Genomic DNA, 14,473 nt, shown 5'->3' with positions numbered 1-14,473 from the left:
AAAGTATGGAGACGAGTCTGCCCCTGTCCCAGAATCATCTGGTATTTGCAGATGGACTGCTGCTCTAGATGGTGCTTCCATTTAGTTGCCCTGACAGGTGTGGCTTCCTTCAGCAGTGTTGGGACAGAGCAGGTAGAAAGAGCTTTCCGGGTTGGGTCAAAAGGTATTTTGGGAGTTCCTTGGCAAGCAGTGGGGCATAGTTAAAGATGTTAATGCCTGGAACAAAATTAGTGGAAACAGTTCTTTGTTTTACCCCAAGGCATGTGCATATATATTTTTTAATAGTGAAGTTGGCAAAATCAGGAAAGGGGGGGGGGTTCTCGTGAAGTATTTTCTCTCAAAATAATGATTTGTGATTGACATAACTCTTCAAACTGTTGCCGTCCCAATGGAGCAGTGGCCCAGGAAGGTGTGTGGGTGGGGTATAGCATTCAATAATATGCACATATATATTTAAAAATCCCACCTTTCAGTGTTCTTCTAAGTAGCCCATAGTGATGTTAGCGACCTCTGATCTTTCTGGATTGCCAGCGTTTTTGTGCTTGCAGAGTTTTGAAAACACGGAAGCAAACCTGTTTGGAAGGTATTTCTGCCATCTGGTACCAAACAGATCTGCTGATCAGCTCATGCCATTGTCTCGGTCAAGCACAGTAAGTTTGACTGTTTGAGTGTGAAATTTATAGCGTCCCCAGTTTTAACTGAATGAAGTTCTTTCAAAAGGAGGGGAATGGTAGGCATATGCTGCAAGCACGGTGCAAACTGATTGGAGTTCAATTGCATCTGTGACATTGAGTGCAGCCTTTGCTAAAGTGGCAAATGAGGGATGTACTTTTTAGCATGTAGCTGCAGTAATTCTTCCCAGAAATCAACTTTTGTCTATGCTGTGTTCTAATTTCACACTGTGACTGCTGCGTGACTTTGTAACGTTAGATCACTCAAAGTTCTGGCAGGGCTTTTTGCTTCGGTTTATACCTGGGTCAGAAGGAGGAGTTCTGACTTTCTCAATCTCCATGGCTCGGTGCAATTCTGTGCTGAGTTACTGCAAACATTGAAATCAAGGGGTGCTAGACTGGAGTAACTCTGCATAGGGTTGATTTCTAAAAATGACACACATTCTGCTCCCAAGAAGTGGTCGAGTTTATGACCTAATACTGATCTTGCATGCATTTCAAGATGTTTCAGCACCAATAAAAGACTGTTCTGTAAAGGTTTTTGTCTATAAATTATGGCTTCAGTGGACTTGTCTATAAATTATGGCTTCAGTGGACTTGTCTATAAATTATGGCTTCAGCAGCCAAGAGGCTGCTGTTGATTTAAAAAAAATTCCCATTGGAAACAAGCTTGAGTGCTGGTTTTCATATTTACGGTACTTACTAAATATGTTGCATTAACAAGCTAGAGACCAGTGGTTCCCAAACTTTTCGGGCCACCGCCCCCTTGGTTCTACAAACTCAACCCCAATGCCCCGTACCCTATTCTATAAAAAGCATTATTCAAAATAGGGGCTTGCATGACTCACTAAAGAAGATAATAACAATACAATTTCAAAACAGTAACACTTAATTGCATATCTATTCAAAATCAAATTAAAACTTTTTAGTTGAAATTTATTCAACAAAACTGATGAACTTGATCCAGTTGTACCAGCACTTCCAAGTCTGGAAAAAAATTCTGATATTTTCCACCAAATTTGCAAGCACGGTGCCATAGCTTTATCTATTGTAAATTACTGAACAACACAGTTGAAGGGGCCCACCTCTAGCGCCCCCTGCTGCCCCCTTGCCTCTTAGTGCCCCCCTAGGTAATCCCACTGCCCCCCAGGGGGTGGTACTGCCCACTTTGGGAACCACTGCTATAGACGGTGTTTTATGGCTGCTTTCGTGTTATGCAAAGGCAAACCTAAATTTGCCATCAGATATCCTATCCCAGTTTATCCTCTTCTTCATCCTCCCTCCTGGCCTTGCCACCCATTTGTGAGGGCCATGACCCACTTTTTGAGTCTTGACCCTCAGTTTGAGAACCGATGGTTTATACTAATGACGATCTACTACATTGGTCTCCAAACTTCTTCACTTTGGGCAAACCTTTTTTTGGGGGGAGGTGGTCTTCCTAAGAACCCCTGCACATCATTAGCAGATGAATCAAATGTGTAGTAATGGAGATAAGTCTTAGCAGTGTGTTTCAGCCATTCTACCTTCAGAAGCCCTTTCTGTGTTGACTCAATTGCCAGTAAATCCCTGAGCACGCCATAGTATATCTGTAGACAGTTGCAGGAGGGTCTAATAAGAACATAAGAAAAGCCATGCTGGATCAGACCAGGGCCTTGTGCCTGCCCTACAACAGTCTGTTCACATGGTGGCCAACCAGGTGCCTCTAGGAAGCCCACAAACAAGACGACTGTAGCAGCATCCTGCTGGTCATGTTGTAGGGGAGGCGCAAGGCTTGTGAGGACTCATAGCTTTATTGTGAAAAGCGCGTGTATCTTTTGGCATGCCAAAAGCCTCTGTATTTATTTAGCATATTTGTATTCTGCAATTGCCCAGATATGTCTAGGTTGACCACTGGAAAGCAGATCTGTCTCTGGCAGAGTGAGGCACAGTAAAGCTTAGTGCATCTGCCCACCTCACTGACACACTCTGCAGATGCTGAAGCTGCCCAGCCCTCTCCTGGCCTCCTTCCACCATGATAAATACAGCTGCTTAGGCAGCTATGGAAGGTGTGCTTCCCACAAGTAGTCTCCAGCCAGATATTTTGAGGATTGTCCTTCCCATCATTGAGATTACAGTAGGTAGTTGGCACACAAATCCTAGATAACTTACTTATGACTAATCCTGTTTTCTAGATCTGAGTCCTCTTGTTGGTCTTTGCACTCCTACCAAATAGCTTGGCTGGAACTTTTACGTCCAGAGAAAATGGTCTACTCCTTCATACTCCGCAAGCAGAAATGTTTCTGCAAGAAGAGCTGAAACTTCTGTTTGGTGCCCCAAGTGTCCTGGAATGCCACTGCGTCCTCCTTTATATCTCCAGGTTGGACTTTGGAATATGCTGCTGAGATGTTTCAGTTGCATTTCTGCCAAATAGGTATTGGGTGGCAACTTTAGCAAGAATTAAATGTTTGGTTGTCTTTCTTGCTCTGAGGAAGGAGGGCATCTTCAAAGTGGGGTGTTTTCCTTCACTTGCTTCAGGAGGCAGGAACTAAATTCATTTACCAAAATTTTTTAACACTGCATTAATATACAGCCCCATGCTACATAATTAAAAAGTAATCCTTATTTCATGATGAATAACGTTTGGGCTATAATGTATCTTACCTAGAAAACTATTTAAAGTAGTTTTAAATAGATTTTTTCCTCAACAAGCATTTCATTTAAAAAATCCAATTTAAATTTTAAAAATATGATTTTAAAAAATCATTGATTTTTATCCACCTTGCGACCAAGTCTATGCATTTTTGTACGTTAAAGTAAGCTCCAAAACCAGTCAAAGTGACTCCCTATGGAGCAGGGGTGTCAAACATGCGGCCTGCGGGCCGGATCCAGCCCCCGGAGGGCTGATCTCCAGCCTGCGAGTCGAGGCCTGTGCCCTCCCTGCCACCCCCCATCGCTTCCCGGGTGCAGCAAGGCCCCCCCCCCTGGCCAGGCGCACCCTCCCTGCCTCCCCCCCTTCCGTTTCCCGGGCGCAGCAAGGCCTCCGCGGACCAGGCGCGCCCTCCTTGCCTCCCGGTCCCTTCCCGGGTGCAGCCAGGCCCCATGGGGGGGTGTCCCCATCGGGAGGCCAGGTCTATCATCATGCAAGCCAATGAGTATACCTGGCCTCCTGTTCTCTTTCAGGCTGCGTCTGGAAACCTGGCCTCTCTTGCTTAGCCATCTCTCCCCCTCAAGTCTTTTTCAGGTGCAGTGAGGCTTCTTGGGGCTCATGTACCCTCCCTGCCACCACCACCCCCATAGCTTCCCAGGTATTTATTTATTTATTTGTTACGCATAGTCGGCCCGACCAGGCGACATTTATGTTATATTCGCCCCTCCTCACAAATGAGTTCGACACCTCTGCTATAGTGGGTTGATGTTTCAGATAGCGTAGACTGAAAAAACCAAAAAGTTAGATTTTTTTTTTTTTTTTTAGATGTTAGGTAGAGGATTAGTTGTAGAAAAGGTAAGTAAGTTTCCTAATATACGAGGTCAGAGAGCTGCAAGAAACGGCTGCTCTCCCATAGCAAGGCAGGAAACAAACTGAGGAAGATAGGGGGCGTTTTCCCTCAGGAGACAGGAAGTGCAGTCATTACAGTCTAGTTTGATATGATTTGTGGAAGAACTGTTTCACATGTGGAAATATTCTGTGAGGTCCAACCCATTACCCAGGAAATACGTTTGGAGGGAAATACATAATCCATCTGTTGCCTGTTGCACTCTTCTCAGTAGTTATGGTTGATTTCATATAATACAGTATGAACTTCACAATACAGAGAAGGCCAATGGTGTTCAATGTAAAATTTTTGCTCATTCCATGTACCAGAGAGCATTCTGGGTATATTTGGATATGACAAATCAGCTTGGCTACTTTGCCACACAGTCATTTGGAACACAAATTCCATTCTTCCTGTTAAAACTGCACACTGATTGTTCCAAATTTCACCTTAGATGCTAGCCTGGAGTCTAGGTTCTTTTAAGCCATGCTTTTCTCAGCCGCCATTAATTACTTGTCTATGAGTGCACTTGGGGTGAATCATTAACATTAATGCCCTTGCTTGTGCAACCTTGATGGAACTTCTCAAACTGCAATGTCATTAAGCAAGATACATTCTGAGTCGTCCTCTTTTACTTATTGTAGAAGTTGAAGACAGGGGGTTTTTTTTGTTCATTTGTTTAGATTTTTCAATTTGCTTTACTTCAGAAATTTGCCACATGTTATGTTCGCTGCCTTCAGGCCTTTCTCTAGATCCTGTTAAAAAGAAATTAATACAGAAACTCAGGCGTCACCCCCTTCCAAAGGTTTGAGAACTGTGAACAAATCTGATGAAACTGAATGAAGCTTAATCAAGAAAAAGCTGCTTTGAATAGTACAGTAAAATAGTACCTTGTGAGTAGTGAGTGACCTCTTTAGCATACTTATCGGACCAAATGTCCTTCTGTTTCCTTTTAATCTTCATTTTCATGGTCATTAGGGCATGTTTGTTTCATGTGACAGGTTTTACCTGAAAGTATTTTTGTTTCCTTTGTAAAATGCAGCTTAGATGGTGGAAGCATTGACAAATGGCACCCCTGGTCTGACAGTCCAATTTCCGATTTTTGTTACCATAATACTTTCAAAGATCCTTGTAAAGGCTGATTACAGCATATTTGGCTGTTGTTCCTTTGAAGAAGGGCTTTTTCTAGATGACAAATCATCATTGTGCTTGCTGATCCTGACTAGGGCTTTGCCAAAAATAAAATTCAGTAAATTTCGGGTTCGGGTTTATTGGGGCCAAATTGTTTTGGTAAACCCAAAATAAGCTGAATTCCCATACTGGTAAATATGGGAATTCAGCTTATTTTCAGGTTTACCAAAAAAATCTGGCCATTAGAGTCCATAGGGACTTTTCGTGGCTCCTGGGGGGCATTTTTGCTGTTAGAGCCCCCAAATTTGCAGCGTAGCTACAAGGGACTCTCCTTGCCTGAACCCCGAAGTTTGGTGAAGATTGGGTCCAGGGGTCTGGAGTTATGGGGTCACCCCATCCTCCTCCATAGAGAATAAATAGTGAAGTGGCCAGAATCTCTATTGTGAATTTCGCTATGTATCTCTATGGAGGAGCCCTGCCAACTTTCCCGCTATTGAAAGCAATGGTGGGAAAGTTGGCGGGGCTCCTCCATAGAGATACATAGCGAAATTCACAATAGAGATTCTGACCACAGCCACTTCACTTATTTATTCTCTATGGAGGAGGATGGGGGCGACCCCTTCCAGACCCCATAACGTCAGACCCCCGGACCCAATCTTCACCAAACATGGGGGTTCAGGCAAGGAGAGTCCCTTGTAGCAACGCTGCAACTATGGGGGCTCTACCTCAAAAAATGCCTCCCAGGAGCTTCGCAAAGCCTGGGGAAAGCCAAACCCGGAAAAACCGAATAACTACCCGGTTTTTTCGGGGATTTAAATTTGGCTTTTGCTTTCTCCCCAGGCTTTGCCATTCGGTAAACCCAAACCCAAAATTTACTGAAATGTCTTTTTCCCCGTTTTTTTTTCCAGTTCGGGTTTATCAATATGCACCACCCTAATCCTGACCAAAAACAGTAATTGTGTAACATTGTTCTCACTCTTCCATATGCAGTTTATGAACATAAGAAAAATCAATCCTCCCTAACCAGAACAGTCTCCCAGACTGTCACCTACCTACAGCCATACTTAAAGTGAAAATCCAAATTCAGTTTGTAATGAAACAGCAATCTCTGCTTGGACGAGTGGCGTTGCACTTCCTATACAGGGCTTAAACTTCAGATTCTTGTTGCCCCCACTCACCCAACAACTATTAGTTGGCTGTAGAGTTGTCAGACTTCAAGAATGGCCCTTCTTGCAGGAGTAGAACTGGGTGTAGCCATGTGGCTAGAATAGCATTAGTCACACTTTGTGCTTCACCAGATTTTGGGGAACTAATTCCTCTTGATTTGTCTCTGACATCTTGGAAATGTGTGGGTGGGGCCAATGACACAATTCCTTTCAGAGTTTAGGAGGGGGTGTCCACTTCACAAGCTCTTTAATGTGGCTCAGAACTCCACTGTGGGGTTCCTTAGGGGGCCAAACTACACACACAGTTGAGGCCAACCTCTTTAATTGTAAGAAATATATATTTATATGCATATCCTATTACTTTAAGGATTTGTTTACTTCATTTATACCCTGCCTGTCTCCACAAGGAGGGACCCAAAGTGATTTGCATAATTCTCCTCCATTTAATCCTCACAACAACCCTGTGAGGTAGGGTAGGCTGAGGGTGCATGACTAGCCTACGGTTACACAGCAAAATTCCATGGCAGAGTAGGATTTGAAGCTGGGTCTCCTAGATGACTGTCTGGCACTCTAACCACTATACCACACTGTCTTCTGATTAGCATATTCTGAATCATTAGAAAAGCAACCCATTTCCAGATATGTTACTGGTCCATTTTACTTACACAGGGATTCTCTGCCACTTGATCATGTTGTCATGACCTTTCCTCCCCCTTCCTCATAAAGTTATGTGAATTGTCCAGCCTCATCTCACATTTATTACAATGTTTAATTAAAGTAAATCTGCAGATTCAAGTACATGTAACTGTAAAAGAGAATCTTATGCCTGGAGAAAATATCTCATTTGGAATGTTATGTTTCCTAGAAGGTTTTATCTCTTGAAGTTATTAATAGTAGAGGCGGTGTGATACAAATCTTCCTTCTGATCTCCCCCTCCACCTAATGTTAAAAAATTAAATTAACTTATACTTGTTTATCCATTTTACCATATGGTAAAATGAGGTTTATCTACTTTACTGACTTATTTATTGCGTGTAACACTACAGTGGAACGGACAGGCTGGGCTTAGATGTCTCTGTCACTCTCTCAAAAGGCCAGCTAGTGATTTTTTTTCTGTTTTGCCACCTTCTTCCAGTGTTCTGGTTGATGTGTTTCTGTTACCATTCGTACTTGGTGTTTCCTGTACTTGGCAACTAGCCTTAGCCTCTCCTTTCACGCCCAAGATATCTATCACATAGAAAGCATTGTCCTACTAAGAGACCAAAATGTAAGATAATGTCTTGAACTAGATGACGAATGATGTTTCTTTTCTTTTCTTTCTTTCTTTCTTTTTTTTGTTCTTGTTGATGTCTTTGGGGGTGGGGGTCAAGAGAAGGTGACAGGCTTCCTAAAACCTGGTTCATTATCCATCCACTGACATTAAATGACTGGTTATTCCCTGAGTGGCTTCCTTTTAAACATTTTGAGTTAAAGGGGAAAGTAGCTTGGGGTGGAGATGAGCTGTAGCAAAGAACCAGCAGGCAGGAGAAAAGATTAAACACGCATGGACAAAGTTCCTTGTGGGGAGGAGGCCCATGGGGCATTTTACATAGGAAACATGTGTGCTGTAAGTTCTGCTTCAGATGTTGTCCTGGTCCGTGAAGCAACTGTGATAGAGAAGGAAGAAGCAGAAAAGCACCAGCCTGTAGAGCAGTGTATGTACCTAGGCTGACAGTGTAGTACATTGCTAGAAAAGATGCTGTCAGCTCCTCGTGTCTGCTGACCTGGATAGCAAGTCCTGTTCAACTTAGTGTGATTTATTTCCTGTGGACACAGGTAGCACTGGGGTGAAAAGAAACAAAAATTTAAGATGGGGGGGGGGTTAGTGATGTGGGTTTTCTGAAGACATTTCAATTGGAAACATTTCTGGAAAATATTCTGGTTCAAAATTAAATGATTTAAATAATGTTAGCAAAAGAAGGCAAATGCACCCATCCAAAAGAAGGCAAATGCGCCACGTACGAGTCTGGACCATGTACAAGCACTGGGCTTTGTGTTTCATATCTCTCATGTAGCCCATCTAGCGTGATTGATTTGCAGCACAACAGCCCTGAAAACTATTGATTCAACTGTATTTAGTTATGGGAGGGCAGAAAATTTTCCATCTAAAAATACAGCATTGGAAAGCTTTCTGTCCTACATCACTGAGTGGGAGAAAGCTAGGTTATCTCAGTATAATTGTACCGTGTTTGTAAAAAACAAACCGTTGCTGAAACTTTTCCAGCTTTCAGTAGGATGATCCTAAGTTTTATATAGGCAGGTCTGAAAAAGTTCTTATAATATGGTCAATTAAAAACTGAGACCTGACGTTCTATACAAACTTTTCCCCCCCATCAAGTTACATTTGACTTATAGCAATCCCGTAGGGTTTTCAAGGCAAGAGATGTTCGGAAGTGGTTTGCCATTGCCTGCCTCCACGTCATGACCCTAGTATTCCTTGGAGGTCTCCCATCCAAATACTAACCAGGGTCATGGCTGAGAGTATGTGACTGGCCCAAGCTTCCATGGCACAAGTGGGGATTCAAACCTGGGTTTCTCAGGTCCTGGTCGGACACCTTAACCCCTGCACCACACTGGCTCTCATATAAACGGCAAGATTTTATTTATTAACGTATTTATATCTCACTTTTCTCCTCTGTGGGAACCCAAAGCTATTTTCAACAGTTTTCCTCCCCTCCTCTAGTTTATCCTTAGTGGCTGGAAGAAGAGGAAACAGTCTGAGAAGCGAGGGGTCTAGGTTTCCTGATAGTGCGGTTGTGGTGCAGGGTTTCACTGCGTCAGGATTTGGCACCAGGAGCTGTTTTCAATAGCAGGGCCCACACCTCTTCTGTCAGTGCACTCAGGAAGCCTACTTCCTTCAGCTACAAGACTTACGGAATGGAATGCTTCTGACCTTTGTTCACCAAAGCCATTCCTAGCATATCTTTGAATAAAGATGCACGCTGTGTTAAAAGGGGGCTCACTTGCAATATATTTTTCATCTTTACTGCAAACCTGATTTTTTTCCCCTCACTGAGCTAATTGGCAAGGTCACTGTCCAGTCAAGCACCAGTTCAAGCAGAGTTGCTGGTTAAGAGAACTTTAACAGAGTACCTTGAAATTCAGATGGGCATCCAAAGGGTTTTTAGCATGCTTCCTTGAATCAAAGGGAGAGTATCAAAGCAAGGCCAAGAGGTACAGATCGAATCTGTTCTTGCCGGACTGGTTCAGTTTTCGTGCACACAAACTGAACAGCCAGGGGACTGGTAATGTCTCTCTCCTTTGATCATGTGGTTTCTGACAACTCTTCAGAAGTCTCCTGCGAGGGCACTCCACCGTTTCTTGTGGGGAAGTTTACTGTGACTAATTGCAGCATGCTTTATTTCCCAGCATAATATTTGGAACTTTTCTCACAGTGCGATCATGGACTAGGAGAATTGCTAAAGTAGAATTGTGTGTGTGTGTTCAGCTGGGCTTATCTAAGCTCCGGCTTCCAGGCTGCTTGCTACCGCTTGCTATTCAGTTTTCAAGTTGAGAAAACACTTTGGTTGCTATGCTCTGGCTGAGCCAGTTATATTGCTTGTAATAATGAATCGCCATGTCAGGCATGGTTTCCAGGCTTCTCCACAATCCCTTCCTAAACAGTATATCGCAGCAGGCTGTGTGCCTCACCCTTTTCTTTTTGTTCATTTTTAGCAAATGAGGTGGCTTTCTCTCTTCCTTTCAAACTGTGGGGTCACCTCAGGCTAAAACGTGGTGTGCATGTTACATGCCCCTTGAGTCGCTTTTGACTTACGGTAACCCTATGAATTAATGACCTCCAAAAAGTGCTGTTGTTAACAGCCTTGCTCAGGTCTTGCAAACTGAGGGCTGTGGCTTCCTTGATTAAGTCAGTCCATCTCATGCAGGATCTTCCGCTTTTCCCATGGCCTTCAACTTTTCCTAGCACTGTTGTCTTTTCCAGTGACTCTTCTCATAACATGACCAAAGTAGGATAGCCTCAGTTTAGTCATTTTAGGGAGCGTTGAGACTTGATTGATTAAGAACCCACTTATTGTTTTTGTTTTTTTGGGGGGATGGCGGGTCCATGATATCTATGAATTCTCCTCCAACACCACAGTTCAAATCAATATTTTTTCCTGTCATTTTTCTTCATTGACCAACTTTCACATCCATACATAGTAATGGGGAATACCATAGTATGAATTGTCTTGATCTGTAGAAACAGTTTCTTACACTTAAGGATATTTTCTAGCTCCTTTATGGCTGCCATTCCCAGTGTGAATCTTCTTCTGATTTCTTGAGAGCCAGCATGGTGTAGCCGTTAAGAGTGGTGGACTCTAAGCTGGAAAACTGGGTTTGATTCCCCACTCCTCCACCATTAGCAGTGGACTCTAATCTGGTGAACCGGGTTGGTTTCCCACTCCTACACATGAAGGCAGATGGGTGACCTTGGGCTAGTCACAGTTCTCTTAGAGTTCTCTCAGTCCTACCTACCTCACAAGGTGTCTGTTGTGGGAAGAGGAAGGAAAGGAGATTGTAAGCCGGTTTGATTCTCCTTTAAAAAGGCAGAGAAAATCAGCATATAAAAACCAACTCTTCTTGGGTGCAGTCTCACTTTTGGTTAATGAGATGCAGACTTGTACAATAAGCAAATATTACAATGCATCTGTATATCTGATTCTCAAGTGTAGACAGATCTGCGGATATCTAAATCCGTGGACTGGGCCCACATCGAGAGAAAGGAGATTTTTCTCCAAACTTTGGGCACCCCCCAGTTTTGCAACGAAATCTAAGAACATAAAAAATACATTGGGGGGGTTTAAATCCCCCAAAACAAAAATGTTCTCTGTGCACATTTACCCGAATGGGGCCCTGCCATAGCTATTGTGGCTCTTGATTACTAGGCTGTGGCCGCCATAGCTCCTGCGGGCCCTTCTGCGGCCGCTCTCACAGTGGGGAGAGAAAAGAGGGGGTGTCTGAGAAGGGGATTGGGGAAAGAGGCGAGGAGAGATTGCCTGAGAAGGATAGGGTGGAAAAAGGGGGGATTGAGAAGGGCTGGAGGAGAGAGGGGGAAGACTGACATAAAAAGGATAAGGGGGGGTGAGGGAAGAATGATCAATAAGGGGTGGGGACAGGAAGAGAGAGGGCAAACATCGATAGAGAAGGGAGGAGAGAAGAGGGTGCAAAGGCAGGGGGTGCCCCATCCCCACAAGTTTCTTGCGGGTCCCCGCTTGTACACATCTAGTTTTGTGAATCAAATGTGAATTAGATGCTCGAACTACCTTGTCTTGGGCCTAAGCTGCGTGTGACTTTCGTTGACCTATTGCTTGAAACGCAGGTCTGCCCTATTCACATGAGGTGAGTTTTGCATCTTCAGGACAAGCTCTGCTTCCCCACCCCACCCCACCCCCTTCTTCAGCTGAGCTGAGCTGCCCACTTTATTTTTGAGGTTTTTTTTTTTTTTAAATGAACACCCAGCTTGTTTACCCTCGCCTAATGTTGGTGCAGCACTTCATTTTCTTTTACAAAGCGAGTTTTCTTTCCAGTGTTTGTTTTTCTCTTTGAAGTTGACTGTTAGAGGGACGGTGCCTAGCACAATGGCCTGTTAGTCAGTTCGGTGCACAGTCCAGTTCTGAGAATGGGGGAAGTTGCCGCATAATTGACAGAAGGATAGGCTGGTCAGGGCTATGAAAATCCAGTTTGCCTCTGAGAGCAGGTTCCTGGAAAGCCTAATCCTCAAAAGAATGCAGTATGTTTGTTTAGTAAGGCTGTTTTCATGGTGAAGCTGTGAATGAATGTATGCCTTGGATCTAGTGGTGAAAGTCAGGGAAGGTTTAGCACCGCTGCTTGCATTTCCCTTTTAAATCTTGCCCCACATTCTTACATTTAAGGCTGTAGGTCTGCCGCTGCTTGTCGCTTTGGGTCCTTTAGGGAAGCTCAGCTCTGGGACATTCTTGATATGTAATTTCATCTTGATTTAGACGTAGTACAAAACTATAAATGATGGACATCTTTATACCCAAGGATTCAGTCAGAACTTTTGTGATCTGAACAACTACAGGTTGAGTATCCCCTTATCTGGACTGCTTGGAACCAGAAGTGGTCCATATTTTGGAATTTTTGCATAAACATAATGAGATATCTTGGAGATAGGACCTGTCTAAACATGGAATTAATTTATGTTTTATAGATACTTTATACACGTAGCCTGAATGTCATTTTAAACAATATTTTAAATAATTTTGTATACACTGAGGGCCTGTAATGCCTGTATACTGGCTCAAAAGGTCCAGTTTTTGGATCAGTCTGGATATTGGATGTCCAGATAAGGGATATGTAGACTAGATCTTTAAAAAAAATTCCCTTCAGGCTTGATGATACATCTCTCCTTTTTTTTCGTACAAGACATACAGTAACTGTAGCTTTTAGGAGCCTACCTTTAGAGTAAATCAGGAGTCCAGTGGCACCTTAAAGACATAACAAAATTTATTCTAGCATAAGCCTTCATGAATTAGAAGTCACTTCAGCAGATATGTTGAAGTGTACATCTATTACGGTAGGTTGATGCATTTATATTACAAAAAAAAAATCAATCAGTTCACTCAGTGGGTGAACTCATCCACTCTGAATAAACTGATTACTTTTAAAACTTGGGTCTTGTTTTAAACCCGTCTCTTTGTAACATCTCCCTGCCTGCCACCCCCCCCCCCCAAATCTTTCTGCTGTGAATCTAAAAGTATTGATCTAATGCAGAAGTTCCCAAACTTTTTGAGTCAAGGAGCACTTTTCAGGAGAGAAATTCATCGCAGAGCACTAATTTTCACCTAGCACCTAAATACTAAACCAAATGACAGTAGTATTTTTCTTTCCAGTCTCTTCACGGAGCACTAGGAGATGTTTCTGCAGAGCACAGTTTGGGAACCACTGATCTAATGGATGTACCCTTGAGTGCATCCCTTGAGTGATTCACAAAACTCATGCTGGAATAAGTTTTGGGTGTCGCTGGACTCCTTTTTTTATTCTGCTGTTGTAGACTGAGATGGCTACCTATCTGGAACTAGTTTTACAGTGCCGTTCTCAGCATGTTCTGTTGGGAGGGAATCACATGGAGGCCAATGGGAGTAACTCCTAAGAAAGCATAAAAGAGATGGAAGCCTGTAAACTGGAAGAACGCTGGTATTTTTCTTCCTCCTTCCTCCTACAACTTGGGAGAACAAAGACTCTTTAATGACAAGAATTAATGTGTTGCAGAAAAACAGAAACGATTTCCTTGTATCTGTGGAGTCTTCATAGTAACAATAGGTCTAGTTCTTTGCTTGTAACTTTTTTTCAGTTGAACTGTGTGATTGCATTGCAGCAAGAAAGGAGGAGGGGGGAGATTGTATTACATGAACGCCTGCCTTTGTTGGGGAATCTTCCGCAAAAAGTTTATTGACTTGCAGAAAAGATAGAGCAGTAACTTTGGCTTTCTGTCTTTCTTTCCTTTTCTGTCAACCCTGTAGAACTTTTTACAGTGGTGAGTTAAAAGAGAGACAAATTACACTTCCTAGAAACATTGCAATGAATAGATTTGGCTTGTGACTAGGTAAACATCTCAGAGCTTTTTAAAAATATGCATTTCTCCCTTAATTAATTATTTTTGCACCAAAGGAGGTTGCAGCCTGTTTCCTGACAGACCTTTGCCTGAGACCCTGGAGGGCCGCTGCTGGTCAGAGTAGACCAGTGATGGCGAACCTTTTAGAGACCGAGTGCCCAAACTGCAACCGAAAACCCACTTATTTATCGCCGAGTGCCAATGCGGCAATTTAACCTGAATACCACCCCCAGAGGGGGCCCAGAGGGAGAGGCTAGGGTTGCCAAGTTCCTCTTCGCCATGAGTGGGAGGTTTTTGGGGTGGCGCCTGAGGAGGACGGAGTTTGGGGAGGGACTTCAGTGCCATAGAGTCCAATTGCCAAAGTGGCCATTTTCTCCA

This window comes from Euleptes europaea, chromosome 10 (assembly GCF_029931775.1).
Source record: "Euleptes europaea isolate rEulEur1 chromosome 10, rEulEur1.hap1, whole genome shotgun sequence".
Lineage (NCBI taxonomy): Eukaryota > Metazoa > Chordata > Lepidosauria > Squamata > Sphaerodactylidae > Euleptes > Euleptes europaea.
Note: the sequence above shows the minus strand (reverse complement) of the source record.